The sequence below is a fragment of the Siphateles boraxobius genome, unplaced genomic scaffold, assembly GCF_051911475.1.
Source record: "Siphateles boraxobius isolate OS27281-9 unplaced genomic scaffold, OSU_SipBor_1 77, whole genome shotgun sequence".
Lineage (NCBI taxonomy): Eukaryota > Metazoa > Chordata > Actinopteri > Cypriniformes > Leuciscidae > Siphateles > Siphateles boraxobius.
In genome coordinates, this window is record NW_027509205.1 from 4,505,832 (window position 1) to 4,521,939 (window position 16,108).

Sequence of the window (16,108 nt, forward strand, 5' to 3'; positions counted from 1 at the left end):
TTTAATCATATTCACCTGGCCAGCATTTTGATTAGAACAAGAAGTTATTTATTGTTTGAAACATACTTCCTGCTCAGCTACTGTTCGGACACTCTCGCTTACTGCTCCGCGCTTTGCTCTATCGCTTTTATATTTCTATATTTTATCTCCTTTTATCACCTAATTTTAACTTCAGCAAATCAGCACAGTGCTCAAACGCTTGGATTACTAAAAAAAAAAAAAGCAGAATTTTTTTATTCGACCAGCCTCCCACTGAAAGCTTACATTCCGGGGAAGAGAAAACACAACTGCCTATATTCATAAGGATAAGAAAATGCCTCCTCTGGAATCTACTTGCTGCTCCAACTGCCACAGACTTTTACAAAGGATTGCAATTCTTGAAATAAAGTTAATTGCGGGACCACCAAACCAGACCGAACACACAACAGAGCTTCGTCATGGACGTCCTCAGCATACAGCCGGTGAGTCCCATGAATCTAGTGCTTCTCGACAGGCCATACTGAGTGTAGAGAAACAAGCCGATCGTTTTACTAATCGATGGCACAAACAGGGTGTGAGACCCAAACGCACTCGAGACATCAGATTATCACGAGCATCACATATTACTGCAGTAGCATCCTCTACCCCAGATACGGCTCTGACAAGGACTGCAAACACTGGTCTCCTACCACCGCCTATACATCTTGAGAACAGATTTGAAGTATTAATGAATGAGGAATCCCCAAATTTGATGAATGTGATCGCACACAGACTGAATCAGCCAGTAGCTAACACTGATGCTAACTGGGGCTCAAGGTCGAGCAGACAGCGGCACTCAGCTCACAGTGCAGCCGAGCCCAGGACTCTGATAGTGGGCGACTCCGTAATCAGAAACATTAATAGCAGGGATACAACAACGTGCTGCCTTCCACAAGCAACAACATCTGATGTAAACAGGGAACTTGAGAACATTCTGATGAAACATAAGACTGCAAATCGACTCATCATTCATGTGGGGAAGAATGATATTCATAAAGAGCAGTCGGAACTTCTTAAAAAGGATTTCAATGAACTTTTTGAAACACTTAAAAGACTGAAAGTTCAAACATTCATCAGTGGACCACTCCCAGTGTTGTAAACTTCTTCCTTCTTCAGTGTAGAAAAACTCAGAAGCGAAAACCAGGAGACTTATTTAAGCAGGATTCTTTATTTGCTGTAGTCTGCTCCGTACCCAAGTCAAGTGAAGTCTAGTCCAAGGCAGTATACATTGAGTTCATATATACATTTCAAGGGGGAGGGATTACATTGTGATGAACAAAGCATGTAAATGAGCTGAGACAACGAGAACAGGAAAGTCATAGACTTCTCGTACTGAGATGAGACAAATGGTCTCAGTAATAAAATAACAGGTGTTCAAACTTGCTCAGCATGACTCTTCCCCCGGTAAACAACGAGAACAGGAAAAGCCTAGCCTTCTCGTACTGAGATGGGACAGTCAGGAATATCCAGCTGGGAACCCCTACCGTTTGCAGAGATTTCCTGGTCTCATCATTTCTAAACTTTCTCAATATAAAATACTATTGTATTGGAAATCTAAATTAAACATTTAAATAAATTTGTAATCCTACATTTCCCCCTTTGAGAGTTCTAAATAACTCTCACAAAATACAAATTTAGACACTTAAAAGTTAAATTCTTGTAACTTGTGATTATTACAGGCTCATGCTTCTGTGTTGCTGTTTCTGCAATTGCATGCTGACACAGAAACAAACATGCAAATTTAGGGTCCGTGAAGTTCTTAAGGGTAATAGTCTTTTCTGTTTGGAACTGTCATTTCTTTGTGAGGGGCGTGAGTCATTTGTTGAATGAAACACTTGATACTGTGGACGCATAGATAGTACGCTATTAGATGAAATAACAGCAGAATTGCTATTTCCTTTATCCACAGCCAGGGTTTCCCAATCAAGTTTCCGAACCATGAAAAATTAACTTCAGTCATCTGGTGTAATTTTGCTGAAAGATCAAGAATGTCTTGTTGGATTTTGTTCAAGTTCTCTGTTGGATCCATTAACCCGGTGCAGCACTCAGGTCTGATGATGGTGCAGGCTCCTCCTTGCGTTGCTAGAATGTAATCTATGGCCACTCTGTTCTGTAAGATCATTATCTTGTGCGAAGCGATAGTGTCTGTGTTACTGGTACGACAATCTTGATCATGTCGATGGATGACTGAAGGTTTCGTATGTGAGTCTCTGCGTTGTGTATTTTTTTCTTTTTCTTTTCTTTATCCTTTTGTGATAGTTGGCTCGGAAGAGGGTCAAGTTGTTTCTTGAGGTTTTCTTGTGGCTTCATACGCAGATGACGAGGTCAGTGCATATGGGTCTCGGGAAGTCATCAGTGGTATCTGCACAGAGTAAGAAAGAAAACAAAAGACAGGAGAGCAGTATTTGTTCAAACACTGGGGTTGTAAACTTTTCCGAGTCTGCTAAGCAGTAGAGCAGTATTTGTTCAAACACTAGGGTTGTAAACTTTTTCTGGGTCTGCTATTGTCGTTCCATCTTTCCCTATTTCTTAATTCCTTTGACACCTAAAGAACAGTGAGGTAAGGATGGACTAGGATAGGGCCTATGAGGGAAGTCTTCACCCCAGGGTTAACCCCGAAGCCTGTTGCGTTCGGTTCTTCCCGGGGCTCCTCACTGGTTCCGTGTCCTAACCTATCCCTGTTGGTGGGGGAACAACCTTACAGTGTGTACAATGAGTCCAGGTTTTCCTTCCCTGACACAATACTGCAGCGGCTGTAATCAACATCACTTGATGTGGCCCATGCCACTTTGGTTCTAATGGCTTATTTCTGAATGACTTTATCATGACCCATTGACCTGGGATGATTGTGTGTGTCCCTTCTGGTGAAGTCTGCCAACATGACTCAACTCTCCCTCTGGCACTCTGTACCGCCTTTGTTAGGTTTTCACAGTAAGCAATCAGGGCATCTGAGGTAATGTGTACATCAGCATTTCTAAGATCAATCACACCTGGCATCTGCATGGGGCGTCCAGTAATAATCTCACGAGGGCTCAGTCCTACTGTTCTGTTAGGTGATGCTCTCATACTACACAGTACTGCTGGCAACGCTTCAACCCATGGTACTCCTTCCTGATGCATTTTGCTTAGCCTGATTTTGATTGTTCTGTTTGCACGTTCAACCTGTCCTGATGCTTGTGGCCTATAGGGGCAGTGAAGGTTCCACTTAATCTGCAACATTCTAGACACTTCCTTGACTATCTGTCCTGTGAAGTGTGTACCTTGATCTGAGTCAATCCAATCTGGTAATCCCCATCTGGGAATGAAATCAGTGACAAGACATTTAGCAGTATGTGCAGCTGTAGCACGCCCTGTTGGATAAGGTTCTACCCATCTTGAGAACTTATCTATTACTACCAAAACATCAGTTTTTCCCTTACAACGAGGCAATGATATGTAATCAACTTGCAGGTGACGAAATGGTCCTGGTGGAGCTGGGGTATGTGCTGCTGGTTTAGTGGCTGCTGGTATATCATTATTTTTCTGACATGTAACACACCTCTTGGCTGTTTCTGTGGCTACATTTCTGAATTTTGGATTCCACCACTGATTTGAGAACCTGTGATTCATCGTTGCTGGACCACTGTGACCTAAACTGTGTATTTATTGAGCCAAATATGGCAGCAGTGATTCGGGAGCGACATACTTTCCCCCTTTGGTCCAGCAACCAGATGAATCCACTGTGGCTCCTTTGTCTAACCATGTCCATGCTTCATACAGAGGAACGTCTTTGTACAGATCAATTATTGATTCAGGAGGCATAATTGTCTTCTGTGCTGCACTACCTGAACACACTTGTACAGTTGCATAGAAACAAGCCTGTTTAGCTGCTATATCAGCAAGAGCATTACCTTTAGCTTCCGTAGTATTAGTTGTGAGATGTGCTTTCACTTTGATCACTGCTCATTTCTTTGGAAGTTTCATGGAAAACATTAGATCTTTCACTAATTCAGCATGCTTAATGGGGGATCCAGCAGAAGTTAGAAACGGTCTGGTTTGCCAAATGACACCAAAATCATGAATTACCCCAAAAGCATATCTGGAATCTGTGTAGATATTAGCAACTGATCCTGAAGCTAGCGTGCATGCTCTTGTTAGGGCTACTAGTTCTGCAGCTTGAGCTGAAAAATGATCTGGAAGACGTCCTGAAGCTAACACTTCCGTGGTGGACGTTACTGCATAACCTGCTCGTCTGTTACCTTCAATTACTTGAGCTGAACCGTCAACAAACAACTCAAATTCTGAATTCTCTGTGGGAGTTTCTTTTACTTCACTCATAGGTGTATATGTAAGCGTAACACAATCGTGTGTCATTTCTCCTTCATCCTCTAACAAAACTTCAGTCATAGCAGACATCATACATGAGGACGGATTCGTGACAGGTGCACGCTGTAAGACAATATTCGGGGCTGTGAGAGTTGCTAACCAATTTCCCCAGCGAGAGGAAGTGACAGAAGTGCCTTTTGCTTGATTCATTAATGCGGACACTGCGTGCGGACATCTTACGTTTACAGACTGTCCTAACACCATTCCTGATGAAGCCTGAAGCGCTAGATGCACTGCCTGTACTGCTCTGAGGCATGGGCCCATACCTTGAGCTACTATGTCAAGTTTACCAGAATAGTAATGAATTGGGCGTAAACTGCCCCCATGATCTTGCATTAGACATGCAGTCATGAAGCTTAAATGTTCATGGACATAAAGCACAAATGGTCTATCAGTTTGGGCAATTCCTAATGCTGGTGCTTGACATAGTGCTCTCTTCAAATCATTGAACGCTTTGAGGTGACATTCTTCCATACAAACAGTATCAGAATCTTTACCATAGCCTTTCAACAAGTCATAGAGCGGCTGTGCAATTGAGGCATAGTCTTCAATCCAAGGTCTACAGTAACCTGCTGTTCCTAAAAATGATCGGAGTGTTTTAATGGTAGTAGGCGGGGGTATGGCTTTGACTGAAGCCGCTCGATCCTGTGAAATGGATCTATTTCCTGCACCAATTGTTTGACCCAGAAATGTGACTTGCTTTTTAGCAATTTGAGCTTTGTGAAAGCTGCATTTGTGTCCTTTCTTATGCAAATAGTCCAACAATGATGCCAATTCAGTTTGATGTACCTCGTGATGTGTTGAGGCAATCAAAATATCATCGACATATTGGATCATAGTGGACTGTTTTACCGGACATTCTGGGTCACACAAATCACGTCTGACAGCCTGATGGTATATGGTTGGGGGGTTTTGAAATCCCTGTGGCAAACGTGTCCACTGGTATTGCTCATAGTCAACTGTGAAAGCTAACCATGGCTGGCTGTCAGAGTGCAACGGTACAGAAAAGAATCCATTAGACATATCAATTACTGAAAAGATCTTACTCTCTAATGGTATGCCATTACAAATTGTGGAAGGATCTGCCACTAGAGGGGTGATTTTATCAATATTTTTATTGGCTACTCTGTAGTCTATTGTAAGTCTCCATGTCCCATTGGATTTCTTGATGGGCCAAATGGGTGATTTACAGGGACTGTTGGTTTTAACTAGCACTCCTTGCGTCAGCAACTTTTCTACAATAGGTTTGATCCCCTGTATAGCTTCCTTATTGATCGGATATTGTTTGGTGACCGGAGGTGGAGTCCCCGTCAATTTTATTGGTTCTACACCTGTCAACAAACCACAATCATCCTTGTCTTTAGCCCAAATTGGATGATTCTGTAAGAAAGCATACTCTGGAGGGATTACATTATTGGTAGAAACTTGTGCTGAGGAAATTTGAATGCTAGCAGATTCTGAGGACACGTCTAAAGTTAGATGTATTTGTCTCAGGAGATCCATGCCTAAAATTGCACCTGTATTTAATGGAGCACATAACAATTTTGTAGTCAGAGTTTTTGGGCCAAATTGTACATCTATGGGCGGGGTTTCATACAAATCAGAAACTTCACCTATTACGCCAGTTAACCTGTTAACCGTTTCCAGAGCGTCGGCGCACTGAAGCGTTTTTTTTTTTATTTAGTTCAAATTTACTATCAGATTTAATGTTATACCTTGACAAACTATACATCATTAAAAAGATATAATACTCAAGATTCAGTATTTGACCACTATTGTATTCTGAGAAACTTATAGTGACAGTTATGTCTTAATTTGTGTCAGGAGTTATGAAATGAAAAAATGAGTCGATACCTTTAATATGAATTATGAGCGTCAGCTGGTCCATTCATAAAAAACACTCCAAGCTGTCGTCATGACAGCGATTCGCAAAACATCGTCCCTCAGGGCTTTAGCTCAAAAATGTGCAGACTTGGAGAAATATTGATATATTCTCATAGATTCACATCATATTTCTATAGACAGGAATAATATTTGTTGAATTTATACCCAAATGCGTCGATGTAATCATTATGATCGCTTCTTACTGAGATGTGCTGTGTTTTCAATTCATACCAATAGCCTGAGGGCGCTATATGCACAATAACAGTCCATATATGGATCACGAAGAAGACCCATAGTCATGTGACATTCCAGGACGTCACTGATACAGAAAGTAGCTGACAGAGATCGCTGTAACATGCAGATAAAGATGTTTTGAAGACAATAAACATGATTGCAATGATATTTGAGTTACCTGTGTTCTTCAAGCCATGCCAGGTATTTCATAATAATAGATTATATTTATAATGTAATGCTAATCGATATAGATTTCATCATCGTGCAGAACACTATAAATAATACATTTTCTGTCGGATTTTTTTTTTATCTGAAGCCAAATTAGATCACAGAAGATTATTTAAAACACTCGACTTGCGTTATAAAGTAAGTTTGGAGCACAAACATGGTTTTAATCTCATAAATGGTCGTGTATTGATGGTGTGCTAAGCTAACATGCTAGCTAGCCCAGGTGCACCTGCCACCAGCAGTTATTGTTTTATGATTTTTTTCTAAATAGGAATGCTTACTGAAATGTTTCAGTGCATTTGATACCAGTTTCAAATATTTAGTGAGAACTTTGATAAAAGAAATTAGGGTTTGAAACCCTATGAATAGCCTGTGAATAGCCAGTCGTTAGTAGCTAATGCAGACAAAAGAAATGCATATTTAGAGCCATAACCAGTCTGGAGAGGTGTGAATGTGTGCAGGGGAGACTGACTCTGAATGGGGCTCGTTTACACCACAAAATAATAGAGACAATAGACTGATTAGATGACTCAGAAGATGACTAAACATCAGTTTGCATTTTAGAGTCTAATCAAAATAAAGTAATTTGACATGATCTTGAAAAACATTTAACTAAATACAGAGTTTTAGACTTATCATTTTCAGATTTTAAATATAAAATGGTCACACATATGGCTTTAGCTGCAGTGCATTTCTAGATTCCTCCAGGGCCAACTTCAATTTTATTTTTATGAAGATGTTTCATAAAAGTAAATTTCTAATAACTTTACAAAACTTTGAAGCTATTTAAACATTTTTTTTTCATTATGACAATAATTATTTCTACATTTACAATAAACTACTAGGTGTCAGCTTTCAAATGAGATCATACTTGTGCTTTTAGTGCAAAGGGTTCATGAACTGTATCTGTTTAAGTTTGGGTATGCCATTTCTGGGGATTTTTCAAAAGTGGCCTTGAAGGTTAACAGGTTAAAGAAAATTTGGTTTTCTTGTACGGAATGTCTAAACCTTTAGCCAATTTTGTAGGAATTATGGTAATTTCTGCACCTGTATCAAGCAAAAAATCAATTTCTTTCTCTTGTATGCTACCTTTCACAAAAATTCTTGTGTCATTATGATGTATTACAGGGGTAAGGTAGCTACTCACAGCCCCAACAATTAGTTTTTTTCCTGGTCTTTTTGTGCTCTTAAAAGAGCCTGAACAAGCTGTCCTAAAGTTTCAGTGGACACTTGCGGAACTGCTTCCGGGTTGTAAGCAGGCTGAGAAGGAGCAGAATTATGCATAGCATTTCTTTTTGTATCTTGCAATTTCTTCCTACACTCTTTCTCCCAATGTCCTAATCTTCCACAATAGTGGCAGCTCCCTTGTTTTTTAGACCACCTGTTTTCTTGTTTTGCTGTGCTAAATGTAGCTGCTGCTGCTACTCTCACTTTGGTTTTAACATCAGCATCTCTTTCCCATGCAGCTAACCTGTCAACGTTACTTCTGAGAGTTCTGTTAGACCAAGTTAGATCTAGGAATGGCAAAGCTCTTCTGTATTCGGCAACAAGGCCATCTGACCAGATACGAATTAGTGGTCCTTTGTCATTGAGCACACTTTCAGAATCATCCACTATTCCACTGTAAGTTATGGCTGACTGACAAAACCGTTCAGTATATTCATTTACCGTTTCTTCTTTCTTTTGTACACAGCTAGTAACTCTAGACCAGTCTATTTTGGGTCCTAAGATAGTCTTTAGGATTTTCAAAACACCTTCTCTCATATCGCCTCTACTGGCATGTTGTAGTTCAGAAGTCACTGCAGATTCAAAACTGTTAAATTCAGAATCAGTTAAAATTTGTGACATTAACTGTGTGACTTCTGTTAACGACATGTCATATAGACGAATTTTGCTGATCAATGCCCTTCTAAATTCAGAAAACTGTTTACGTGGTGAGGGTAAACTCTCAGAGAGTCGTTCTATATCCTTAGGTCCAAGGGTTTCTGCGACAGTTTGTATTCGGACTACAGAAGGGTGGGTAGAAACACTTTAATTTTCCTCAATTCCCTGTGATCTTTTTCTAGCTCCACACACATAAACTGAATTAACAGGCTTATCAGTGACTGATTGGACGGCTACATCTGTTTCAAAGAACGTTCGTAAATCAGGGTAAATGTTATCAGGCTGACTTACTTCTTCCCCATCAGTTTTTTCTGCATCTTTGTTGCGGTTCAATTTCTTGGTTAAAGAGGAAACTTTAGCCCGGAGCTCATTAATTTGTTTCTCTAGTTATGAGTTGCGTTTAGACTGTTCTGTAGCTAGTGCTAAACCAAATTCTCTATGGCAACATATTATGCCTTTCACATTGTTCTTGCGAATACTTGCTCCTAGTACTTTTTTACACTCATCTACCGACCAAGTTTTGTCTGGATGAATCTCATATTTCTGCGTTAGTTCTTTTCTAACTTTCTCAGTGACTATTAGGTTCATTTGTTCTCCTAACAGTGTTTTAAATTCACTATCTGACCACAAAGGAGTCGCAAGACCAAATTTTCAGTTGTTGGAACCAGCCTAGCATTCGTTCTAACCATTTTGTGGATTTCTTTATCACACAATCAAAAACACTAAAACTTCTCTGATCAAAAGAGTCTACACTTATGTCACAGATCAAACTGTTGATAAACCTTCCTTGTTACCAACACATCACATTTAACTTCCCTGCCAGAAACAGAGGATGAAACACAAAATATTAGCATGTTACGCTAATCTTCCCTGAAAGAAACGGAAAGGATCTTTCACCTTCCTAACTTTTTAGAGGATAAAACAAAATTACTAGAATGTATTGCTAACTCTTCCCTGCCTGAAACAGAGGATCAAACTTTCCTCTCTAAAAGAAAAACTTGTAAAAGGGTAACCAAAATAAATAGCCTGTAAGACTACCTCTTCTCTGCTTGCACAGAGGCTAACAATATTTTAACTTGAATGCTAAAATCTTCCCTGTCTGCACAGAGGATACCAACAACTTCCCTGACTATTCAGAGGATCAAACTCTCTTCTCTAAAAGAAATTTTTTAGAGGGTAACACCACAAGGTAACAAACAACAAAACAAATAATTAGCAAAATAATACTAATCTTCCCTGCCTGACACAGAGGATATATTTTTAACATGTGATGTTAAAAACGTCCCTGCCTGAACAGAGTATATATTTTCATCTTTAAAAGACAACTTTTAAAGGATAACTTTAGGTAATCAAACACTACAGCTGTCTGATAACTCTTTCTCTGACGGCACAGAGGATAATTTTTACTGGTTTTTCAACGGTTCTTTGAATGGAGTGAAACTCACCAAATTATTGTTGTATGGAAAAAATTCCGTCTGGAAACTCAGTCAGAGATCTTTGTTGAGCTTGGTTCTGGAACTCAGTTAGCTTTGTTGAGATCTTTGTTGAGATTCAGTTCTGGAACACAGTCAGCTTTGTTGAGATCTTTGTTCTTTGAAGTTTCAAAAGTTCATTCTTTGTTGAGTTTCAGTTTCTCCATCCGGGTCACAGGCACCATCTGTTGTAAACTTCTTCCTTCTTCAGTGTAGAAAAACTCAGAAGCGAAAACCAGGAGACTTATTTAAGCAGGATTCTTTATTTGCTGTAGTCTGCTCCGTACCCAAGTCAAGTGAAGTCTAGTCTAAGGCAGTATACATTGAGTTCATATATACTTAAAAAATACAGATAATTTTCAAAAGTAAAAAATAATTAAAAGGAAGGTTTATATGTGTATATATATATATATATATATGTATATTATAAGTTTTTCATTTTTCAGCAAAAGCACATAACACCAACAGTCGTGTTTGGCAAAAGCACATAAGTGTATATTTCATGGTTTAGAATTAAATACAGTCTAGTAATTGCTAGTAAGTGCCTTTAGAACAAAGTGAAATACACGTGCGCACACACGCACACTAACAGATGTGTGTAGACACTAGGCTTGTGTGAGTTTATACAGTGTTGCAAAGTTTGATTGGCGGCTGAGTTCAAGCAATGCGTGTAGTTTAGAAATAGTGTCTGTCTTGAGACACTGCTGACGTTACGTGCTTGAGATGTATGCTTTCAAAGTACTGTGAGAGCAGTTGGTTTGGTCATTTTGTGCCAGTTCTCCAGAGTGGTTGCATGAGTTTTGATGACGACACAGTTGTTCCGTGATTGGTTAGGCTGACCGCACGACAACTATCACACGTGTGTGGTTTTTATTCCAGATACAGGACTGTTTAAAAAAAAAAAACTTCAGGTTCAGTAATAAACATAAATCTGTATTTTTATAACAATATAGGCTGTTTCATGTAGCTACGATATTATAGTATCATGTGTATCAGAGCAAAACCAAAGTATAGATCCCAGTTCAAGGGTATCGATGTTGAGACCAGTTATATGGTTAGAAATAATGTGTTTTTTGTAATTGTCTTCGTTATATGATTATTTGTTATATAACTGTTGATGTGTTTTTTCTGTTAGGTTGGCAGAATAGAGGTCATAGTGTGCCATGTTGAAGTAGCTACTGAGATGGTGGAGATGAGTGGTGCCAATGTGGAGACTCAGACATGCTACGTGCAGGATTCTTCCGGACATATGAAACTGCAGTTGTGGGCGGCACAGATAGGGCTGGTGCTGTGTGGTCACTCGTACCAGATGCGTAATCTCAGCACACGAGAGTATCTGGGATCTGTGTACCTGACCACAACTCGAAATAGTGAGATTGAGGAAATCACAGAAGTGGCTGGAGCAAGTTCCTTTGCACAGTTTGAAGCCGAGGAAGAGCAGGTGACCACGTATACTGGAAGCATCATTCGTGCTGAAAGTGCGGTATCCAAAAAGTGGATCCAGGCGTGGCAGATTGATTTTGATAGCGCTTTAAAGTTCCATCGATGCAAATTTCTTCAAAAAGCTGAATATTATCAGCACACAGCCAGTGGTCGAGTCGCGCTCCTGCAAGACTGTAAAGAGATGGACCTCAATGTGACAAATTCTGTCATAGGCGTTACTTGGAGAAAGAAGGCATCACACATTTGCTTATTGAAGGGCAAAATGTGGAAGAGCATCCGTTGAGTGGTGATATAATAAAATGTGTATTTGTTTACAGTGACATTGCAACAAGTTTATTCAGTTTCATTTGTTGTTCAATAATATTTTGTTCATGTTTTTTTTGGCTGGATGTCTATTTGCAAATATTGTTTCGTTTACAGTACGTTATATTGTATGTATCTAGTGTTGTGAAAATAAAGTTTCTTATAGTAATTTAAGACAGTTGTTTTTTCATTAATCTGAAAAGTTTTGATGGCATAACACTGCTATAAAAAGTTTATTTGGTTTACAAATAAGTATATAATTGGAAGTAAAAGAAACTTATGCAACTTCAAGATTTGATAAATTACTGTTTACTTTTATTTGCAGATATTTTTTATTGTATATGGTATGGGGGGTATGTTAAATGAGGGGGCATATATATATATATAATTTATGTGTGTGTGTAATTTTATGTGGAAGTATTTGGATAAATTATAAAGTTTATTGGTTGAGATGAATGGACATTATCTAGTGAGCATGAGTACACACAGGTTTTCACTGCATTGAGAAGGTTCAGCTGTCTATAAACATTGTCACTTTTTGGTGGAAAACAAGTTTACAAACGTGTTTCATTATAAATTTAATGAGAAGCTGGAATCCTCAACTATGCAAATGTAGACATAATGTTTATGCGTTCCAGAATGCACGCTAAATTGTGCACATGCACAGATGAAATTCATAGCATGTTCTGACCTGAGACGCCGAGGCGTGAGTGAAGTACGCACCCCCCGTCGTTGCGCAGCGCTAACAGACAGTTATTTGAAAAGGACAGAAAACATGATCGCGCTTTCGATTTTAGTTTGTTTGACAGCAATGGCACAAAACACGACATTGACAACTTTTTATGTTATTATGAGAATTTTATATATATTTTTGGGCCGTTATAGTCACAAAGTAACATCATATTTATTTATGTTTTTTTTTTACTTTTACTGTTTGTAATTTCGTGTTATATATATATAAATAGGCTATATACACTGATTAATTATTACTGGGAAATAAAATCGCTGTTATTGTGAAATAAGATTTATTTTAGTCATATTGGTCAGTTTTATTCAGAACACTAATGAAGATTTATTTTAAGTTTTCTATATATTTTAAATTTAATTTATGTGTATGTTATCACATGTATTAATTTAGTTAGTTTATGATATTAGTTTATGATATTAGTTTATGATATTAAATGATATTTATGATATTTTGTTTTATAAACTGTTTCTTTCACTTATGTTGCACAAAACTGTGATACTTCATTTGAGGTAAGATGTTATGTTTTAGTTTTTTTTAAATTGTAATCGAGATGCGCTATTACTTGTTAAAAAATTATGATCTTGATTCAAACACCTATGTAATCTTATTTATAAATCACCAGAATTATGCAATGTGTTTATGCTTGTTTTACATACTAAAAGTCAACGAAGAGTGAACAGCGAATATTTTATTACTTCTAATTTCAATGATTGAAGTGTGAGAACCAAGCAGGGTAGGGCGAGTGCTTTCAATTTATTACTATGGAGGTTGAGCTTGAACATGTTCGTGTGTGAGCGTAAAGCTTGTCTTTCATATGAATGAATTGAAAATGGTTGCTCTACTTTATGCCAGTGGACATGTTTGACACAGACGGACGTCATGTGTCTGTTGTAAACGTTTTCACGCTCTCAGATGTGAAACTGTTTCAAATAAATACTTTCGTTAAGGTTTCAAATACGATCATCATACTTTAAAGGGGCATTCAGCAACTCTGCCTATTTCTTCGCTGATTTTCACTTTTGTTGTCACATGTTTTCTCTACAGCTGTGAGGCGTATATTTCACAACAATTTCGTAAAAAACTCACTCGTGTCCCCTCCTCCTCCTTTCTACCGCTGCTCATGTGCATTTGTTATTATCAGAGCCGGCCAACTTTATCATGTGGAGCTATGTCTCGAGACCGGTCTCGTCTCGGTCTTGTCACGGCCTTGAGGGTCTTTGGCCTTGGTCTTGTCTTGGTCTCGGACCTCTTGGTCTTGTCTTGGTCTCGGAGCTCTTGGTCTTGTCTAGGTCTCGCTGTCTCAGACCATCATAGTGGTCGGGGGATTTAGCAATACAATACTACAATATTGACAACGCCACAATGTTTGATAATGCAACAGTATTTACTTTTTTTTTTATCCAATTCCGACACGTTTGTAGCTGCAGCTGTGGTAACTAGCAGAGCTGGCAACCCGGATGCCACAACACTACTGACTTCGTGATTGGTAGATAGGTGGAGGGTGGCGCATCAGACCAAAACACAACATCAACATCAGTTGAGGGCTGCAACTTCACTTTTTTAAATGACAATATCCTGGCCGGACTACTGTTGTCAGTGATATAAGTATTTGAAATGAACATGATTTCTTAATGTCTAGTGACATATCAGGGCCATTTTATGATTAATTGAAATACATTTCTTACATACAGCTCCTTTAAGCCTATAATTTTGTTTTTAAAAATGTAATTATGTATTTAAAAGTTGCAGAATGGATTCATCTGGAGACTTCGAAATCGGCAGAGATAGGCAGGCAATGCAAAACAAAATCTTACATTGGGAAATAGTGGGGGGGGGGGGGACAAAACTTCATACATAATTGTTATTATAATGAAAACCGCATTATATATAATTTCTCTCTGTATGTTTACAGCATTTTGTGAGATATATTTTTTCTTGAGAAATATTAACCCTCTACTGCACAGCGTTGCCATATGGCAACATACCCTTTCTTTAGACATTTCTTGAAATTTGAAAATAAACATGATCTCTGATTAATCTTAAATTCATGTTAGAACCTGGTGGTAACCAATGATATACTTTGATGACAACACATGACACTACACACCCTTGCACTGTCATTCTTTTCACACACTTTTGATGACTCCAGCTGCTGAAGAAGTGCTCATGAATATGTGAAGATTTTCCTCAATTTTCATATTTCTGCAGAATTTAAAATTACATCAAGCATCTGGGGTAAGTTCTAATCTTTTTTCAATCATTGTAACATTGTTTTGATACTACTATTACCTTTTTATTCAATAAAATAGGCATGTTGCCATAGGGCAACATTGTGCGGTATTGGAACAATATTTTGCCCATGCTAATGCAGAGTAGCTTTGTATAGATGCACTGATATAGTTGGATGGTTGTATTCTACTCATATATTTGGATGTATTTATAAATTAAAGTAAAAGTAAATTATAAAAGTAAAAAAATATATATATATATAATTTTGTTTAGAAAATGAAGCCGTCAATGTTCTATGGCAAGGCTGAGAGGAGGGCTGAAATGTACAGGGTACAAGTGGTTATACCATCTCATGAAAGTGAGGATGAGCTTGGGATCAGTGATGAGGAGTATGAGAGGCAGGCAGAATTAGGCTATCACGGTTCATGAATTCGCTGTTTTCTTCATGTCTCGTGTAATTGTTGTTATGTGTGTGTGAGCGCGTGTGAGTGGGCGTTACCGCTCGTTCCGCTGATCAGCGTACCAGCTGATCTCATTCTCTGCACCAGCTGCTGCAAATCATCTCTCCTATTTATACTCATCACACTCTCCTCTCTTTGTCAGATCGTTGTTTGGTGTTCACAGTGTTTGTTCCTCGCGTGTCCTGTCTGCAGTCCTGGTCCGGTTCGAGTTCCTGTTCAGTGTCTTCTCGGTTTCGTCTCGTCTGGATGTTCACCTGCACTTGGATTCACGACCAGCACTCTTCACCTGCACACTGACCATCTAGTCCCTGCGCCACCAGCCCACCCGTGTTGCTTGGACTTTGATCTTTTACCCTCTCAATAAAGAGATTACTTGCATCATTGCTTCCGCTTGTGATTGTGACAGAACGATCTGACCTAGAATGGAAGCAGCCAGTGAAGCCTCATCTTCCTTAGAGGAATTCGTCAAGACCAGCATTGCACGGATGGATTCCCAGGAGAGGCACATGAGTGAGTCGGGTCGGGCTATTCAAGCTCTTGTGGCGCAGGTGTCCGAGCTCACCCAGCAATTCCAACTTATGCGAGCTCCCACTGCGCCAACCACACCGTCTGCTCCTCCCGTACCACCAGAGAGCGTCTCCCAGTCAGAGCCCCGCCTACCTGTTCCTGAGCCTTACAACGGTGAGCCGAATTTTTGCAGAGCATTTCTAACACGCTGTTCGATGCACTTTTCTCTACAGCCCAGGACCTTCGCTAATGAACGAAGCAAGGTCGCATTTGTGCTCACGCTACTGACTGGGAGGGCAGCTCTATGGGGGACGGCGGTGTGGGACAACCAA

The 16,108-nt window shown here is 39.2% G+C and overlaps 1 long non-coding RNA gene across 2 annotated transcripts in view; it reads left to right on the top strand.

Annotated features, from left to right (window-relative positions):
- LOC143726135 (uncharacterized) overlaps window positions 1-16,108 on the top strand; it is a 390,493-nt gene that overhangs the window by 322,043 nt on the left and 52,342 nt on the right. The window lies entirely within an intron of this gene.